General features: G+C 39.6%; 1 long non-coding RNA gene across 3 annotated transcripts; it reads right to left on the reverse strand.

Moving 5' to 3' along the window:
* Positions 1-6,616: 6,616 nt before the first annotated feature.
* Positions 6,617-18,743, reverse strand: LOC311194911. 3 transcript variants are annotated; one of them, XR_014617468.1, is made up of 5 exons: positions 17,489-17,736; positions 16,732-16,886; positions 9,628-9,700; positions 7,909-8,040; positions 6,617-6,645 (listed from the first exon to the last, which is right to left on the reverse strand). It is a non-coding gene; the product is annotated as an uncharacterized lncRNA (long non-coding RNA). The 3 variants fall into 3 exon arrangements; XR_014617469.1 differs by lacking the exon at positions 6,617-6,645 and adding an exon at positions 18,696-18,743 and having other exon boundaries at positions 7,828-8,040; positions 17,489-17,561; XR_014617470.1 differs by lacking the exon at positions 6,617-6,645 and having other exon boundaries at positions 7,828-8,040.
* Positions 18,744-18,814: the final 71 nt, after the last annotated feature.

Genomic DNA, 18,814 nt, shown 5'->3' on the forward strand with positions numbered 1-18,814 from the left:
CATCTTCTGATCCTACTGCAGTCAGTCACTAAACTTTCCCTGAATTTAACAAGTCCCACCTTATAGGCTTTGCTTCTATTTTAGAATCTTGCCAATATTTCTTAATTTCTCTTTGAATTCTCACAGCTGATGTTGGAAGCTGGATTCATCTGACAATGAAAATCATCATTTTTCCTTCTGAAATTTGGGTGCCTCTATCATTAGAGACCTGATGGTTTAGAAGCAAGGGCTTACTATTTTAAGGATTGCAATTATTTTAATAATTGGTATTTGTAGATTGAGTGAATGCTTTTCTGTCCTGGGCAGCTGCCCTCCTTGTGGTGGTTGATCTCAGCCTAGAAGTATCTAACATGACTGCATTGATACTGGACGTTAAAGTGCATAGAGCTAGATGTCATCTGCATTGGCTGGCCTTTAATAATCTTTGTTTTGATGTCTATCTCTTTGATGAGGTGAGTGGAAGAAAGATGAGCTTGTTTCCCAGAGGGACCTGCAAGTATTGGTATAAAATAATAGAATAAGCTCTCTGTGTGGGACCTGTGAATTACTAATGCCAATTCAAACAGGAATCTGTTTATTCCATCACATAAACTGCAGATAATGGCTTGGCAATCAGGCATATCAATCTGACCTTATAGACTAACTATTGCAAGTTTTAGAACTCCTAATAAGTGTTTAAAAAGACCAATTATGTCATATTGTTTCTGATAATTCTAATTCTTAACTCAATGGATGACCCAGTTCTCCTAGGTCATAGGGCAACCATTCTTGGGAATAATGATAATATTTGCTGTGTCTTGAGTCCCTGTGAAGGCAGTGGATGCTTTCTGCAACATTAGGAGTTGTTCCTGGTTTGCTTCTTTGAGAGATTCCTTTTCCTCTTTTGTGTCCTGATAATTAACAGAACATCGTTTGTATTGCAGTGGGAGCTGGGGGGGTCTCCATTAAAGGTCAAGGGCTTGTGCAAGGTGCTGTCTGGGGCTTTAAAACACTACATATATATTTTAGAGGAACACAGATGGGTTTGAAAAGGAGAAAAAATTTATAAATGGCAAGAACACATCAGCATATGCTGACCCAATCAGCTATGCCTGGCTTAATCAAGGTATGCCATTTGCCTAACGCACCTTTTTGAGAGGAAGCTTTACTTTCTCCTCACTTTCTGACATCAACTCTCTTCCAAAGCGTGCCAAAGTGGGAACCTGTGATGAATCTTCGGATAATGGACTGTTGCTTTGACAAACTACTCCTCTAGTGAAACACGTGCCTGTCTTGGTGACAATAATAGCAAAGTGCAGATTTTGTAGAAGAAATAGAGGCTTTGAGGGCTACAGCACCAGACTCTGAGTCTATAAATTGCTGGACTGGGATGTTAGATGCCTTTTAATATTTTCAAACGTCCAGTAGAGTAATGAAAGAACTGTAGGACTACCCTGATGTAAGACCTCAGGAGAGTTGTTTGCAGAGATCATGGGAGCTCACAACTTGTTTAAGAACATGAAGTCCTATCCAAGTAATAGCTGGAAATAAGTTGCTTGATTTTTGTATCCCTGAAGACACATTCTTGTAATAGCAAAAGTGTAAAATCCAACAAAGAGAGGTTTGATACTTTCAGATACTCCAGCCACTTCATAGTGGAAAAAGGGCGTACTGACAGTGAAACTATTTGGGATAAATAATGAGGACAGACTTCTCAGAAATAAACTGGCATGGATTTGGCCATGAGATGTCAGATTCATAACTTGGGAAATGAAAGCCTCTATATACTAGAGCGCAGGTCCTAGCCCAGCAATGGCAATTCAGCCTTCTGAGCCACAGGGATTTCTTTATAAGCAGTGGTATATTAAATGTGGAATCGGGTAAGCCAAAGGGACAGCAGTAAAACAGAGACAAAGTGCAGTGACCAAAATGAGCTAGAGCCAGGCACTAATTACTTTGCAGTAATTTTGTTTTCTTTTAGAGTTGACTGATCTCTCACTCCTGGAAGGTAAATGCTTTTCCTATCACTTAGCTTTTGCATCTAGTACATTTTCTTCAGTTTAACTGAAGCTGGGGAGAAAACACATTTTGTCTGTTTATCCGACGTGGTACCTTTATCAATGTGAAGATGAAGGGTGGATTTTTATACTGTGCACATAGCTGGAGTGGGCTGAAGAAGAGCACTTTTAGACAGGCCTAGGTCAACAAAACAGATTCATCCATCACATCTGCCAGAATGGAAAGATAGTTGTCTTGATGCTCAGTCAATCTGAGACCTTTCTGCTGAGTCAACTGACAAGATTGCAGATATTTGTGACAATGAGGACACTTATCCACTAGTAAGTGGACTGAAGACCACCTACATGTTTGTCGGTGGGTCTTCAGTTTAGGAAGCCCTAAACTCTTAAACACCAGCATATCACTATTCACAGTCCCCTTATCAGTTGAGAATCCTTACCAAAAACTGAGCTAGAATAAGAGAGAATAACAAAAGGAATTCTGAAGTGATAATGGTGGAAGGTGTGAGTTAGTAGAAAGTACAGTAAAGACACCCATGACAAGTCATGATAAATGGGTCGTTATAAAATTCATGTTTAGGCTGCACCAGTCTGGGGATAATGCCATTCGTCATGGCAACACTGGGGCACTAATGAGCCCTCATTGCATATTCATGGCTTTGGCGCCTCTCCTCTCTCTCTGCCTCCCTCCCACCCTGAACCAATGCCTGGTAAATATCTCCACCTCAAGCTGAAACTCGACTTAGGCTGCTTTTTTTTTATTTGTTATGTTGCAGCAATTACACTGTAAAAGTGCTGCACAAGATTGATTGCTCTGATCTGTAGTTCAATTGTAAATTAGAATACACATCCCCCTGGGGACACACGGCCCCTATTTGTGATTAAGAAAAAAGCCCCATAATAGACTAATAGCTAAAGTTCTCTCTCTTTTACTTTCAGGCAATTAGCTTGATGAAATGGCCTCTTTTTGTGTACCCTGGAAGTGTAAACCGATATCATAATGAAGTATATGATGTTTATTCTATTATTTTCACCTTGCCATGTATGCAGGAATGCATAAATAATGGCTGCTTTGTCTAGTACATTTACTGATTCAGAAGTAAACTATGTCTTAAAGATGCAGTGTACGATCCTGTAGCCTTATGTTAAGCTGGGCACCATGAGGAGTCCCTGTAAAAACTAATGTTCTGCCTAAAGAAGTTGGAGATCATTTTTAGTCAATGATTAAATACTGTTTGCAAGACACTTTCATTTATAAAGAATCCTAATTGGAAAATCCTCCTAATAACCTTGTAAGAAAAATAAGGAATCTCAATTTTACAGAAGGGAAAACTGATGAGGAGATGCTGAACGCTTTACACAAGCCCACACAGGACTTTGGTAAGTGCTCAAGAAATCCTAGCTCCTTGAATGTTTGTTCAAACAATCAGAAACTCCCTTTCCTCTCTTGTAAAGTGTTATTAATACTATCCTGGATGGTTCAAAGAGTGGTGTTTGACCTTAGCTTGTCTCAAAGATGTAAAACTCAGTGGTGTCACGGTTGCCTTCATTCCCATGTGACATGCATGGCACAAGCTTTCACCTGAATCCAAGGTGGATATGGTCATGCCTATATTCAATATCATGTGTTGGATGTTGGCTTTCCCAAGGCTCAATTTGAGCTGTCAGTCTGAGCAAATGAGTCATGTTGTGCAATAATGTTATAGGACTGTGATGGTGTTCGTGCAGTGGAGAGCAAGATAAGTATCTGGGAAGAAAACTGTCATATGATGATAGCTCTGGGTATACCTGCTTTGTGAAAAAACGGTGCTGCTACATTAGCATTTCACATTGGCCCTGCACTTTTGAAGTAAATCCTCCAAGTGACCCTGCTTACCCTGCCCCACAATGTGAAGAAGTCTTGGAGCACGCAAACCAAATTCTTTCTCATGAAATCATGATGTGGTCTGGGAGCTCTAGCAGCTAACGGGAATTCAGTCTGCAGGAGTATGCTAGAGCTAGTCTGAGCGAACCTCTGATGTGAAGTGACCTGGGGCCACACTGCTCTTCAGTGCACAGCATAGACATACCTTTATTTGCCTAAGTGAAGTGCAGTTCCTGTCCAAGGAGATGTGAGAAGGTCAAATAGTATGGCAAGGGAAGACATGTGAAGTGGCCTGAAAATACTCTGTAAGGAAAGGCACTGGTTTATGTACAACCCATCAACTTATCTGCCATAGAAATACTTTCATTTAGCTTAAAATCTCTAAGACTGGTTCTCTAGGGGAATATTTTGCTAAGAAGCACTGCTAGACCAAACCTTTAAAGGGTAACACTGTACATGGCTACAATACCATATTCTGTTTAAACTTGTTCATCATTGTCTTCTTGCATGACAGCCCTGGCATTTAAAATATGTTAAGGGTGACACAATACTTTCACCTGGTGCAGACATATATCACTGGAAGGATGTTCTCATAAACAAAGTGCTGCAGGCTATGATCTTATCATTCTCCTCTTCCTTCTTCTCAGTTCAGTTCAATGACAAACATGTATTTCTCTTCTTTGCTCCAGTTTCTGGTCTAGAGAAGCCTGGTGTTGGAGCATCAGGTGATGCTGCAAATCAGGAATGACAAACGGTGGTGGCTTGGTGGGGGAAAAGCAACAGAATGGGCAGCAAGCCTGCAACACATTCTATCATGCACCAACCCTCCATGGTGCTGCAGTTTCATAGCATGAGCAGAAGTTTGCTCACGTGCATGCCTGCACATGCACTGGCTTGGGATTTTTTTCTGAGGAAGACACAAAGCAAATTAGAGTGTTCACATGTAATTAGCTGACTATTAGTGTGGTTCAGTCGAGGCGATAGGCAGACGGTAAACTTGGAGATAGTTCACAGATAAAAGGACTGAGGGTGTTCTAGAGAAAGCTGGAGGTAATAGTTCAGAAGAGAAATTCCTGACAAATTGAGCAGGCATCTAGGGATGTTCTTGCCCTACATCATTAGAGCTACAATACAGTAGCTCTCCCCAGCCCTCCCCCCTCCAAGGTTAACCCTTCCTGGCATCCATGGCTCTTTCTCCCTGGTTATCCCACTTTTAAATTAGTTAAGAATTAATCATAATTTCCTGTTTAAATACATTAGTTTGGACTAAGGCTGTGAAATTCCCTGCCTTTGCTTCCTGCCCTCCTCCTTGTGACAGTCTGAAACAGGGACTATAACCCCCTTAGAGGCTGAACTATCTCTAGTTACTTATCTAAGTGTGTAAATGACCAGGTCTAGTAAAAACGTTGTCAGTTATCATTGGACTTGAAAAGAAACACAATGTGTGCCTGAGTTCAAGTCTTTGCAACTTCTATGAAAATGTGGCTATTTTACTAAATCTTTGTGCTAAATTAAAATGTCATTATATTTTTCTCTCGTTTTACAGCTAGCAGGGAAGTGCTTTTTTCTGTCCTTTGGGAGTTTTCAAGATTTCTTTTTTTCCCAAGTAATTCTTTGGCTAACCAATAGGCTGCTAAAAATAAATTAGACTGAGTCATTTGCTTCAGTAATTTAAAAATATTTCTTTTTTTTTGCTTTCACTTATAAATTATAAATTCAAATCAAAACATGATTCAAAGTAAATAGATATTTTTCTAAATTAACATTTATCAGGACACTTGCAATGATTTTGAAACCTCTTTAACATGTTTTCAGTTGAGAAATTTCATGAAAACCACATGATTTCCTCTGAACCTTTTTGCTTTTTTGGCATATACAAATACAAAGTTTTCATCAAAACCCCAGACATAATCCACTTTTATCATCAATTCAGTATCTCAGGGTGTTCTTGCTTGAGATGGCTTCTGAGGAGGAATAACTGAGAGCCTCATGCTCTGAGTTGATCCAGCACTGAAAATTTTGAATACTACTGAAATTATCCATAATTCTGAGCATCCATTCATGTAAAAGCTTGTATTTCTCAAGGCCTGTACAATATGGCCTGTTGCCCTTTCCATTACACTCAAATAGGACAAATCTAAAGTGTTTCTGTTGAAGTAGAAATTTGTCATACATTTTGCACAACCTGTACACACTTTCTTTGCCAGTGTGTAAACTCTTCAACAATTCCTTCTGCTGCAACTCCATCCTGCAAGGAAAATGTGTGCTTGAGATCAGAAGAGATGTTCCTCTTTTCTGTCATGCCAGACACAGGATTTAACAGTATCAGTGGTAAAAGCCATATTCATTAATGTTAATTCTTGCAGAGAAGGAATCACTTCTTTGTGCACAATTAACACAGTAAATAGTAATTCTTTAACCCCCAAAGAAAATTGCTGCAGCTTAATGCTCATTTATTCATGGCTTATGTAGGTATCTGCTGTGAACAAGACTTTGAGAAAATTCTCTACAGAAGAAATGTAGTGTGAGGGATTGTGTTGATGTTCTGGTGCATCTTGGAGGGAACCTTCTGCTGTAGATCTCAAGTGATGCTCAAAAGGAAGAACAGCATGTACAAAGAGAGCCAGCATGCCAGTGGCCAAGAGCCTACCACTACAGATAAAGGCTGGGGACTGTCAAGGTAAGGGCCCTCACAAGCCACTCAGCAAATTCTTTCTTTGCAACTCTTGCTGCTGTGCTTACCTTGTTCCCAAGGCCTGTCCTGCTTGTTTTCCTCAGCCAGCTCTGCAGAATGACAAAAAAAATACCCTGAGGTATTCCACAGGTTTCTGGAGAAACACTCTTTCAAACAACTGTTTGTCTTGCCTGGAAATAGATGTACTGGGTTAGACCAAAGGTCCAGCTAGCCCCTTGCCATGTCAGTAGCAGTAATTCCTAGCAGATAGACAGAAAAATATCAGAGGCCAAACACAAACTAATCTTCCTGATGTATTTTCCTTGTTCCTATCACTTGGTGCATTGCAGAGGCTGACAGTTGAAGTTGCCTAAACCAAGAATGTTTAATGCTATCAAAGGAACTGTCTTACATGAACTTCTAGCCCCTTTTGGATATTCTTTGGCAGAAAGTCCCAGAATCTAATTGTGTAACATAAATATAAATTTTTGTTCACTTTAAACCTCTCTTGCTCCTTGTATTAACATAGTTAATAGATATTGTACTAACATAGTTAATATATATTCCTCTCTTCAGAACATTCTTCATAACATGTCAACTTCAGCCATCTCCTTTCAGAGTTCTAAATTTATTCAGCTTTTCCTTGCGTAGCAGCAGATACATACAATTACCCACAAGACAACCACTATCAAGCTCAACTGTTGTTACTGAGACTGAGGCTCTTCCAAATATTAATTTATTTAAAATAATCCTAACGGTGCAAATATCTGAAGATCAGGCAGATCCATAAAACCTGCCCGCAGCAAAATCATGCAATTAGAATCATGCTCATAAGTGTTGGAGTCTTAAAACATTAATAGATCATTTTAATGGAAGGAGTTATTAAAATTGTATTTGATTTGCATTATTACAACACTGAATGCACTGTGGAAAACTGAGTTCATGAGAAGCACAGCACAAAACAGATTCTTATTAGCTGAGTTGAAACTTTAAAATAGACCATGCTTGAATTTTCTTTAGTTTTTATTCCTCTTCTAAATTGATAAGAACTCATGTTTCTATATTAGAAATAGAAAATGAGGAAGATAAGAAATTAGCTTCGGAAAAGTAATTTAAGGAGAAAAAAATCTTTCTCAATGTAAGTAATTTTTATCATATATGAGATGTGTTGTTCTGATCATAACCACTATCAAAAGTCCCATGAATTGCAGGGTTTCTGTAGATGATTTAGGAAAGAGTTGTCCCAAATGTGGAAGCAATTATAAAGAAATTCATGACTCATCAGTACCCATTCTTTGTTTTATTTCTGTTACAAGTAGACTATAATTTCTGGATCTCTATCTGACATCTTTTCCAGTGGGCACTCTACCCACCCTGATGTGTTTATAAAATTTCTCATTTCCTTTTAGTAAGACATCACCAGCAAATCTGATGGACAAGCATCCAGTAGTTTTTTGGAGTCAATCGAATCATTCCCATCGTTTCCAGCAGGCTCTGGAATCAACCTGCAAGGATTAAAAAATATATATATCCATAGCCACAAAGTGGGGGAGGGAATACAGTGAATTCACTCTGCAACTGAGATATTTTTAGTTTTGTATTCTTTAGAATCCCTGTAAAGGTACATCCCTCATGCACAGTTATCAAAAAGAACATTTAAGCATTTAGACTTGAGTTGATTTAAGCCAGTAGTGTGCTCTTAATTTTCCAGGGCAGTGCAAATGTGTAGAAATGGTGTCTTCATGTTCAAAAGTTCCATATAATTTAGGCCTGTGCCAGTAAATTAAACAAGGGAGAGTACTAATAATAAAAATAGAAAGTATTCTGTAGGAAAAAAAAAAGATTCTCTATCTTCTGAAGTTAAAATATGGTATAAAATTCAATGATCAGCCCCGTAGCAGGTGTAAATCATCACAGAAATGATGCTGTAACACTTCACATGATATTACCAAATTGTCTTGCTGGTAATTAAGAACATCCTCTATGGAATAAGGACCAATGACAAAAGAAAGTATAAGTTGATATTGTCCCAGCACACATAAGTGGTAGACAGAAATATTCATGTGCGTAATCTTACACCTTGCCTACATGATACCCAGTGGGCTAAAGTAATAGCGTACAGAATTATCTTGGAAAAGGCAATTCTCAACAGTAACTAAAAATCTTATGAGTTGTCTGTAAGTTTCTCATAATTATACATGGCAAAAGAAGAAAATTAAACTAACAGGCATGCACTTGGAAAATGTGTCTTTAAACTTTCTTTAAAAATCCAAAGCATTATACTCAAATGTTTTTCAAGCCCAGGTTTTCTGGTTTTCATCTCAAGAAAATCAGTATTTCTTCTTTTTCCCTATTTCTTTTCCTGGGTTTATTATGTCTGTTGTACAGCCCAGGGAAACAAGTGTAATTTCTGTTACTCACAAAGGTAATGAAGTCAGTCTGATAAAACATGGCAAACTCTCATTCTGAGTTTTTGCTGTAAGTTTTAGGGGGAAGGACATCTTTTATTCAGTACCCATTTCCATGAGGAGCCCTACAAGCCATGCTATTGGCTACAGCACAGTTCCTTTAACCTACCAAAACAACAAGCCTCTTCCAAAATTAAACTTTTTGTAGAAAAGGCAAATGCTTCCCTTCCTCAGTATTAAAAATGCATCTCTTCTGATCATGGCAAAAATTATTTTAACAGCTTCCTTAAGGAGATGTTCATTTTGAACAGCAGTCAGGGCTGGAATCTCAGATATTCGTGAAACCTACTTTGACCTGTGTTGTGGATTTCCCCAGTATATTAAGGGGTTTTGATATCAACATTTGGTTTTAATTCAAATTAAGTCACAATGAGGATGCTAGGTCTAATTTCCATTTAATGAAGCATACAGATGATGACCAATTTTGTGTTCTCTTTGTGGATATTAAGATCAATTTTGTTTTCACTATCCCCCCAAAAAAAATTCAGAAATAGTTGACCAAGGGAGGAAAAGCATAGTGGCGAAGGATGCTTGGATGCACATGTTTAAAATGTCCTGTAAGTCCAGAAAAACAATAGAATCATGATGTCATAACTAGATAACATTGGAAGACCAAATACTTACCATAGAGGAAGAAGATAAAAATAGTCTGTTTAGATTACTTGTGGGAATCTTTATTGAAGATATTATTGATATTCTAGATTAACAGAAATGAAAAAAGAATTAGGCATACATGTGTATGATTAGCCTTTGATCTCATGTTAAATGTAGGAGGTAGAAAATGCTGTGTATTAGAGGTTCCTGAGCAAGAACTACTATCTGGGCACCAAGTGCAGACACGTTACAATCAGAAGACTTTTTCAGAGGTATGGAACAAAAAATCTGCAGGAAGTAAAAATATTTGAATGCTTCTCTTGAAGCCTTCAAAACCAAATCTGGATGCCTCAGTGTGGGGCAGGGTCCAGGAGCACCATCTCTCCAGGAGTTCTGATGAAGTCTCCTGATCTCAACACCTGCACGGTCCAAGCAGGGGTGCATTTGATGCTGGTAACTTTCTGAAGCTGTTTAATGTATTGGACTCTTTCAAGCCATTGGTATCCTAATTTGTCTAGTATCATGTGATGTGGGAAGTGTAGCCTTTTTCCCTAATACTAGAGATCATACAAGTGTATGCATATTAAGAGTAGCAAAATGCTGCCTGTTGTAAAACAGCAAATATTTTGTATAGAGGGGGAAATTCTGCAACCTACCTACTAAATGAGCAGCACAGACAGTTTCTTATATATGGACTGGAGTGAACTCATCCTATTTTATGCATATTAGAGCTTTGCAAATCTCCAGAGTTTTGCGTTTAGCAAAGCAGATGTGCAAATGGAGATCCTGGTGACCTCACCTCCGAGAATCAGGCCTTTGACATGCATTAACTCTCTTGCTGACAGCAAGAGATGTGTGGATCAGTTGGCATTTCACACCTGCAACTAATGTAGAAGTTGTAAGGATATAAGTGAGCATTAGGAATAGAAGTGATGCTTTGGACAAGAACCAGCTATATTTAACGGGAAAGGTGCAAATCCACGTTATGACTCAGGATATGTATTAGCTGCAGCCCTTCTTTAACCTGGAAAGAAAGAATTATATCCAAGGGAACTTACCTCAAAGAGTTTTTCTTTCCTCTGGCAGAAGTGATGATTAGGTTAAAACTGGCCATTGTTTTTATCTGTAGTTGGGGAATACAGGATTTCATACACACAGCTTCAGCTGGTAGGCCAGTCACTGTTCAAGATCCTGATCTACTGTTAATACCTCTTCACAATCAATAGAGAATGAGTAGAGCTGAGGACCTTGCCTTGCTCCTTTGGCCTGAACTGGTAAATCTGTGGGGTGTTGGTGGTGAGATCTTACTGAACTGCACAAGTTCTCCAACTCCTCTCCACCTTGAGAAGTCTGTGCAGGCTCCTAGGGCCAGGAATTACAACAGTTTTTCACCTCCTATTTTCTTGTTGGTAACAGATACTCTGCATTGCTCCTTGGCTTTTTGGACCTCTACTAATGCTGCAGCATAGTCAAGGCTCTCTTCACTAAAGCAAATCTAGCAACTGCAGGGCATTTGGGGTTGAATATGTCCCATCTAGTAGTAAGAGATCTTGTTGGATGGGTAGAAAGGTATCATCACCCTTTATATCAGCTTGGTTTAGCCCTGGGGATTCATCTCGGGTGGTTTCTGGAGGTTTCTTTGTCAGTGTCTAACAGGTGGCTGCTCTGATGCCTCCCAGGCTATAGCCTGATGCCTCATGGCTTTCTTCCTGGCTGAGAAATGTCACAGATGGAGATGAGTAGTTTTGCCTCTTCCTGCCAAGCATACAGGGTGGGAAAAGGCTGCACTGGCATATCTCTCCTTGAAAAGTCAAAGGATGCTCCTGTCACCAAAACAGGCCCCTGGGCAGTTACGTGACATTCAGCTTGAGAAAGGAAACCGGTTTGTCATCTCATTGCTTAACAGTGTGATCTCAAGCCAGAGCGGAGATGCACCTATGGGTGCAAGAGATTAGATTACATTATTAACACTATAGTCGTCATGTTCTGAAGACATTTCTGGTTTCCAGCCTCAACATGTGATACAACATTAAAAATGTGGTGGGACTGCCAGTTACATGAATATTAATTTATAGGTTCTCCTACCAAAGAAAGCAAAGTATCTCTCCCTACTAATCCTCCTGATTTCTGTTAGATGATACAGCAGTTCCAAAGCAGAGGAGACCCCTTGGCCTGAGAACTGCATGTACATGTAGGAATGGTGATCCTACACAGCATAATGTAAGCTATAGATGAAGTACATGTGAATAACTTTGTGTAAAATGATAGTATGTGTATATACTCTGGAAAATGTATTTTGGGGGTAGTTGATAACACTAGTGTATATGATTCAAAGTAATGGCTACATTAAAATGTGTAGGAAAGGCACAGAAAAGACAAGGGAAGGTATGGACTAGAGCAAGGGAAAAAAGAAAAGAGAATAAATGTGGAGACAACTGAAAGGGTGACAGGTGTGACAGGCAGGATGGGGTAGGACAAATCCAAAGAGTTTGTAAGAAGATGGAAATGTGCCTCTGGCACTGTATCTTTAGTGTTTCTCCACAATGATGTGTTAGTGCTTTTTCTACTCTTGATACAAATGAAGCACGGAAGTTCTCCTGATTTTTAAGGTTTTTTTCCCCACTGTAAGATGTCCTTTACACTATGATGAGATCACTGGTGTATTAGTTCATTTTAATCTGTTCAGAAAGAATCCAGGATCTGTGGTGAGGTCATGACTGCAGTAATGTCTAAAAGGATAATTTTATGGAGGGAAGGAGAATTTTTCCTTTCATTTAGCAAAACTGCAACAGCATTTGCAGTCCTTAAATGTGTTGGACAAATTAAGGTCTCATTATTTTTGTCTGTTGTATGTTTTTGAAAAAGACAGCCTGCTTTGTGTTTTGGGTGTTTTTCCCCCCAAGTAGTGCATAAATCCAACAAAGGTTGTGGACAAAGCCCCTTGCTAAAGGAGTGCTCCATTTGAGCAGTTATCTAGAAACATCTTTACCCATGGTACCTCACCAGCCCTACAGGGTAAGCAAATCTGATTCCTGTGATGACCCAAATGTCCCCACGTTAGACCTTCTGCATCATTCGGAAGGCAGATGCCCAAGAATACTCTAGCTCCCATCTTTTTCAAGGAGAAAAACCCTTGGGGTACCCCTCAGGGCTATGGTATCACTATTTAATACGACGTATTTGTGCCTCATTGATCAATGGAGTAATGCCAGGCATTAATTTGGACCATGACATTTCAGGCAATGACAGTGACTCGGAAGAACTTTCACTGTTATACTGATTTTTACCTCCAGTCTTTTCCACTCTCTGTTTGCTAAGTGCAGTGGCAAGGCTTAATGATATAATTCTGAAAGGTCTCTGGATGGATTTAGTACTGGAAAGAAATATCTAGACAGATGGAATCATATGTCTCACTTTACCATGGCCAATGTATTGTATTTTAATGTGTTCTAATGAACTTAAAAATTACTCCCCAGTGTGCTTGCTGCCTGGGTCAGAGGGGTTATTTTGAGTTTGCCATCTTCCTGGATTCTTGAGATAATTCCCTCCGGATTTGTTGGGTCAACAACAAAGTAGTGATAACACATACACTGCTGCTTTAATCCAGTGCTAGGCTTTCTCCCTCTTTGCAATGTGGATTTGTGCATGCTAACAGCCACACTGCTCCTAGTCTAACAACTTCAGGGCATTAGTGCAGCACAAAACCAGTTCCCCTTTCATACCTAGAGACCAAACATCCTGGATGATCCGTGCGACACAGCGGATGCCACAGGTTTAGTTTTGCTCAAAGAGTTTAAGAGCTTTAGTTACCCAGAGAGGAGTGGGAGATTAGGATGTTCATTGATAGTGATAGGGAACTGTGTGCTCTAAATCCCATCGCAAGCAAAGAAGAGCCCACCTCTGCATACTACTAATATACATATCTATAGAAAGCCTTCCTGTTTAAAAAAGCTAATTAATAATGTTTAGTGGTCTAGATTTCTAAGTATGAATTGTCAGGGATTTCAGCAGGCTTAGGAAGGTGGGGAAGCGGGTTAACTTTTGCATTGTTTAAAATTACAGGGTTTAAACCTGTTTAAAACGATCAGCAGATAGGGTTTCCATGCCAGATTTGAGACATTTGTTCTCTTTCATTTGTACTAAAATTTCGGTTTGAGCTCACATTGTCATTCTAGCCAGACCGCTTCTCAGACGAGCTAATTTGTCTACCTGTGTTCCATTTTAGGCCTTGGTTTTAATTTGAGGATGATTCCTGCTAATACCAAAGACTGGATAGGACATCCATTAAAAGTCTACACAGCAATTGAAATGGAAAATTCCAAAAGAAACCCTATTAGAGTTTTTCTCCATCAAATCAACATTACAGACTTCTTATGCATTTCTTAATTAGACATTGATATTAACTGGACTGTTGCATGATTTAAATCTAGCTCTTAATCTCAGCTATTCTATGCTGCTGTAGTTTTTATGACATCCAACTAGCGACTGCTTTATGCATTAATCTATCTGGAAAACCACCTTCACATTTTTTTTGTCTTTTTTTAGAAGAATAAAGGCCCCAAGAAGGAAATGAAAGCTTTTGGGTTCAGCCATTAGTAATTTTCTGCTTAGTATTTGAAAAATTGCTTATTTTAATTGCTTCATAGAAGAAAAAGATATCAAAGCTAACGTTCTTTCTCTCCAAACTTTGTAATTATTTCTCTCAGACTCTTATTTGAAATGCCTTGAAAGGATTTTCATTGAAATGTAGATTTCTTCTCTTTCAAAAGTACTTTTATTCCCCTGTGCTTCTTTCCCTTTTTTCCTAGTGACTTCCTCTCTAGATTTAGAGGAAAATACATAGAGTCCAATCTCTGGACACTGTAGCATGTGTCACTGTCATCATGCCCATGTCCCATAAGTGCCATTTCTTTAAAACTGACCTTCCCCTGGCCTAGGGACTGTGCTGACAATTGGCCATAGGTCTTAGCCTGGTGTCCTTGGCCTTCCTCCACGGAGAGTGAAGAAGTGTCATAGGTGTTGTAGGGGTTTGCTATATCAGAAAATTGCTGTGCTGGTTCCTAATATCACTACCAAAATCAGGTAGCCTAATGGAAAAGTTTTCTAAATGTCAGTGAACTGAAGTTTGGGGCTGATGGTGAATTCTAGGGACAGGTAACCTTTGTATAATTTTGGGTTCTGTTTCCAGTTGCATAAATCCTGAATATCCTAATCCAAGAGGAAATTTGCTACCAAATTTCCTGTAGTTATTTCTGCATTGCATTTAAACATCAGTAGCACAAAACTTCAGGATCGCGTTGGCCTCACCAGTAATGCTTGATACCCATACAGCACCAGTAGCGAGAAGTTCTTTATTTCACCTACACATTTTCAGGGAACATTATTTACTAATAGATTATTATCTGGTCAAAATGATCTATACATTCATTACATCTAGAGTTGGGCTTTCATAACTCACAGTATCTAAGAATGAGGCAAAACTCACATTTGTTTATAGTGCAGCAATTCTACTCAGCAAAAAAAGGCGCAGAGAAAATACTGTCCTAAGCACCTTGTGATCTGCTCAGAGTCCCAGGTGATTTCTCATGCCAGCTCAAAAACATCTTCAAGAGCCTCAGAAGAGCTGGGGACCTGGCTACCTAGGAGACTCCTCAAAATCCAGCTGTTCTCTCTGCAAATATGTGACCCTGCAAAGCCTAGTGCAGTCATGGTTAAGGTTATCTCATAGGGGGAATCTTCACAGTGGAACAAAACATTTTGAGAAGATTGAAATGAAGCTAAAGCATTCTCTATATCAGATTTTACATGCGTTTTTTGCAATAACACAAAAGGAAGAAAGAGAACAAGAAAATGAGTTAGAGGAAGATGGAGAAGAGAGATGGTCTATTAAGCAAAGCTACTTTTTTACTCTCTGAATTTACAGTCCTGATAGACATCTTTATTCAAAATTACTCTTTTTATATATTCAGATACTATGGTTTTCAATACTAGGTCCTAGATTTGTCTGGACAGATTACCCTCTTATTCCCACAATGAAACTTAATTATCCTTTTTATATCTTCAGATACTTTCAGTCATTTCCTGAACTGTTTCTGGGGACAGAGAGCAGCCGATGGGTCAGTCAGTAAAGCAAGTACTGTGCATCCCTGTTGGCCACCCATTTTTGAAGGTAGAAACCCTTTGGCCCCACATCTCCTCAGAAAGGTTTTGAGCTCTAATACCTGTAATTTGCTCAGATCTACTTTTGCTGAGCTGTTTCAGGGTTGGTTTTTTTTGACTAGGCAGAGACTCATAATTTCCTCAGCACCTTTCTGTGTATTACTTGGAAGCATCTAAATGTGAGTAACTCACCAGGAATCTGTAGAAGGATATTTGAGTGATTCATCTGAGACAAGGATAAGCCCTTGTGAAATCCAGGATGGAAATGACTGCATGGTTTAAAACACACCTTCCTCTATCACCGCTGTTGCAGCAGGAAGGAATGCATCTGAGTACTTAAAATTCAAAATGACTAAATAAATTGGTTCAAAGCAGCAGTAGTAGCACAGAGGGTTGCATAAGTTGTTAGTATCAAGTAGTTCTTAGACTTTGGGACACTTCATTGGTTTAATCTGTAAAGAAACCTGTAAGATGCATTATCTGTTATCCCTACCTTCTGTGTCTGAGCAAAACTAACAAAGAGTAGTCAACTCTTTGCAGTAACGTAAGATAACCCAAAGACTTGCAAGTACTACAGAGAATCATAAGTATGCATCCAGTTTTTGAGAGTTAATTTTTAGCTCTTGTTATTTTTGTAGAAGCCTGTTGTTCAAATAAAGTAAAGAAATGTTACAAGAAATTAAAATATAAATGGGCTTAAGAAAAACCATCCAGTTCATGAGAAAGTAGAGAGATAGCACAACTGCTGTGTGTTACAGAATCCTTTATGAATGAAATGCTAAATCCCAAAGGGCTGACCTGGTAAAATAATTGCAATATATAAACAGAGCAGGTGTTGCTGTGGCACACAGGTATGCTTTATTGGCTTGACCAAATAGAGGTCAAATGCAGTTTCACAACTAGGCTGGGATTAACAACAGACTGTATAGACTTTATACATTGTATAAACCCCAAATTAAACAAAAATCCACTTACCCTGAAATAGTATTCATACTCCAGTCACACCTCTGTGTGAAAGTTGCTTCTTCCAAATCCAACTTGTGATTCTGGGCTGAAAGCAGGGAAGAGGATGGTGTGATATCACTGAGACCCCATAGTCCATCACACCAAAACCAGACACGGAGATGGCACTGCAAAATAAAACACAAGTTTCTCTGTCACACCCAACCTGCATTTTTTCCTGATGAGTTTACCACTCTTAGTAATTTCCACTAGCCTGAGAGAACAGATAATGTTTTCTATAAATATGATAAATAGCACTTCAAAGGATGTGGCATTTATTCAATCATTGTTTGGTGATTCAAGATAAATGTAAAAAGAAAAGATGTCTAAAGCAACAGGACCCTGAGGCAGAGGGTCTCAGGCCATGTCTCCCTTTTTGCTGCCATCTCTGACCAGCAGCTTCAACCTTCAGCCTGGGTGCATCTGTCTGCCCCCATAAAGCAGGTAGTTAGCACCTTTTATAGGGCTCTTACAGTACAGTCTGTACAGCACACGGCAATAAACTAGGTCCTGATCTCATCTGTGCCCTCACTCCATGTGCCTGGAAAATGAGTGATAAAAAAAATAATAATAAGCTCTGAATAATTACGTATTGTCTTTCTAGTGAAGCAGGTCTTGAGCATGGTGAGCTCTCCGCTGGGAGAAGCCCTGTTTAAAAAATCTCACTGACATAAAAATGAATCGGAACCTGTCACATGAATGGCCTGCATTTACTATTCTCTTCACTTACCTTCTAGTCGTTCATTTTGTGAGCCGATTTGTTGTTCCCTGGCTGTCAGCAGGAACTGGGTAACAAGAACTTGCTGGAAATGGAATATTAGACAAACAAACAAACACAGAAAGAACTGCTGACTTGACGGATGCATTATTGCCACCATGATGTGAAACTATCAAACAACACATGCAACTTCTGAACGTCTCATGATTCACATCGCACATAGCAGGGGAGAAAAGGGAAAGAGGATTTTGACCACCACCTATGAATTTGGAACACTGGATTTTGAGATCATAAGAAATTCAGGATGGGTCCAGATTGAGTTCTTGGTCTGAGCAGCAGGTGTTCTCCTTCCTGTAACCATTGCAACATTAAGCACTGCATCCATCATTTGTAGAACAGCAGCACTTGGATCACCCCAATAGCAAGGGCCACTCCACTATAGCCAGGAAAATCAGTCAGCATCTCAGCTTTGGGATACTGAAAATGTTTGGGAAGTTCAGGAGAAGGCTACTCTCTTCCCAAGCTCCTGACAGCTCTAAGTGTGATACCAGGGCTGCCTATCTCATCTGGGAGATGGGGAAGACACGTGCTACCTGGAATTTGGAGGTCTTTCTTAGAAAGGGTAGGAGTTCATACCTACTGCATTGGGCCTGTGCATCTACCCTAGGGAGACAGAGCAAAACAGAATAGAGCAGAGACAGAAACTCCAGGAGTGACCTAATGCATGTTTTGGTGGGAAGGAGAGATTATGGAGAAAAATCTGCTGGCCGTTAAGTGTTCTGGGGCACCTATTGTGACACTGAAGCAGTGAGTTTAAGCCTGGCTTTAAGACGTCTGCCCTAAGGAAGCATTTGCAATTGAAACTGCATCCTCTTTTTCTTGACTCTCCGATTCCCATGGGCCAGCAGTTGCCTTGCTAAATGAAATGCTTCTTTAGGGAGATTGGCTGGCCCCAGGGATTGGTAATGCAATATAGTGCCTTTCATCTCTCACCCATAAACCCAAGTCAAACAGAGTTTGGTAAATGGCCAATAACCCTTACCATCCCAGGGGCTGTTTGGTGACCTGTGTGAAATGAGGAGGGTCATCGCTGCGTCTGTTTACTAGAAGCCAAGTGTCAACTTCACCATAAAAAGGGACACGGTTACTACTCATTATCACCCAATTTAACATTCTTAAACCAAGAGAATGAGCCCGGAAAACTCAACCATCTTCTTACCCAACCATGGTGGTCCCAGTACATCAGGGTTTGAAATACATTAATGAGGACAGTTGCATTGTTGCAAACCAGGCTGCGCCTCTCCTGTGGACAAGAAATCCAAGCCTCAACTACTCACA

Source organism: Gallinula chloropus, assembly GCF_964237585.1.
Source record: "Gallinula chloropus genome assembly, chromosome: 9".
NCBI classification, from domain to species: Eukaryota; Metazoa; Chordata; class Aves; order Gruiformes; family Rallidae; genus Gallinula; species Gallinula chloropus.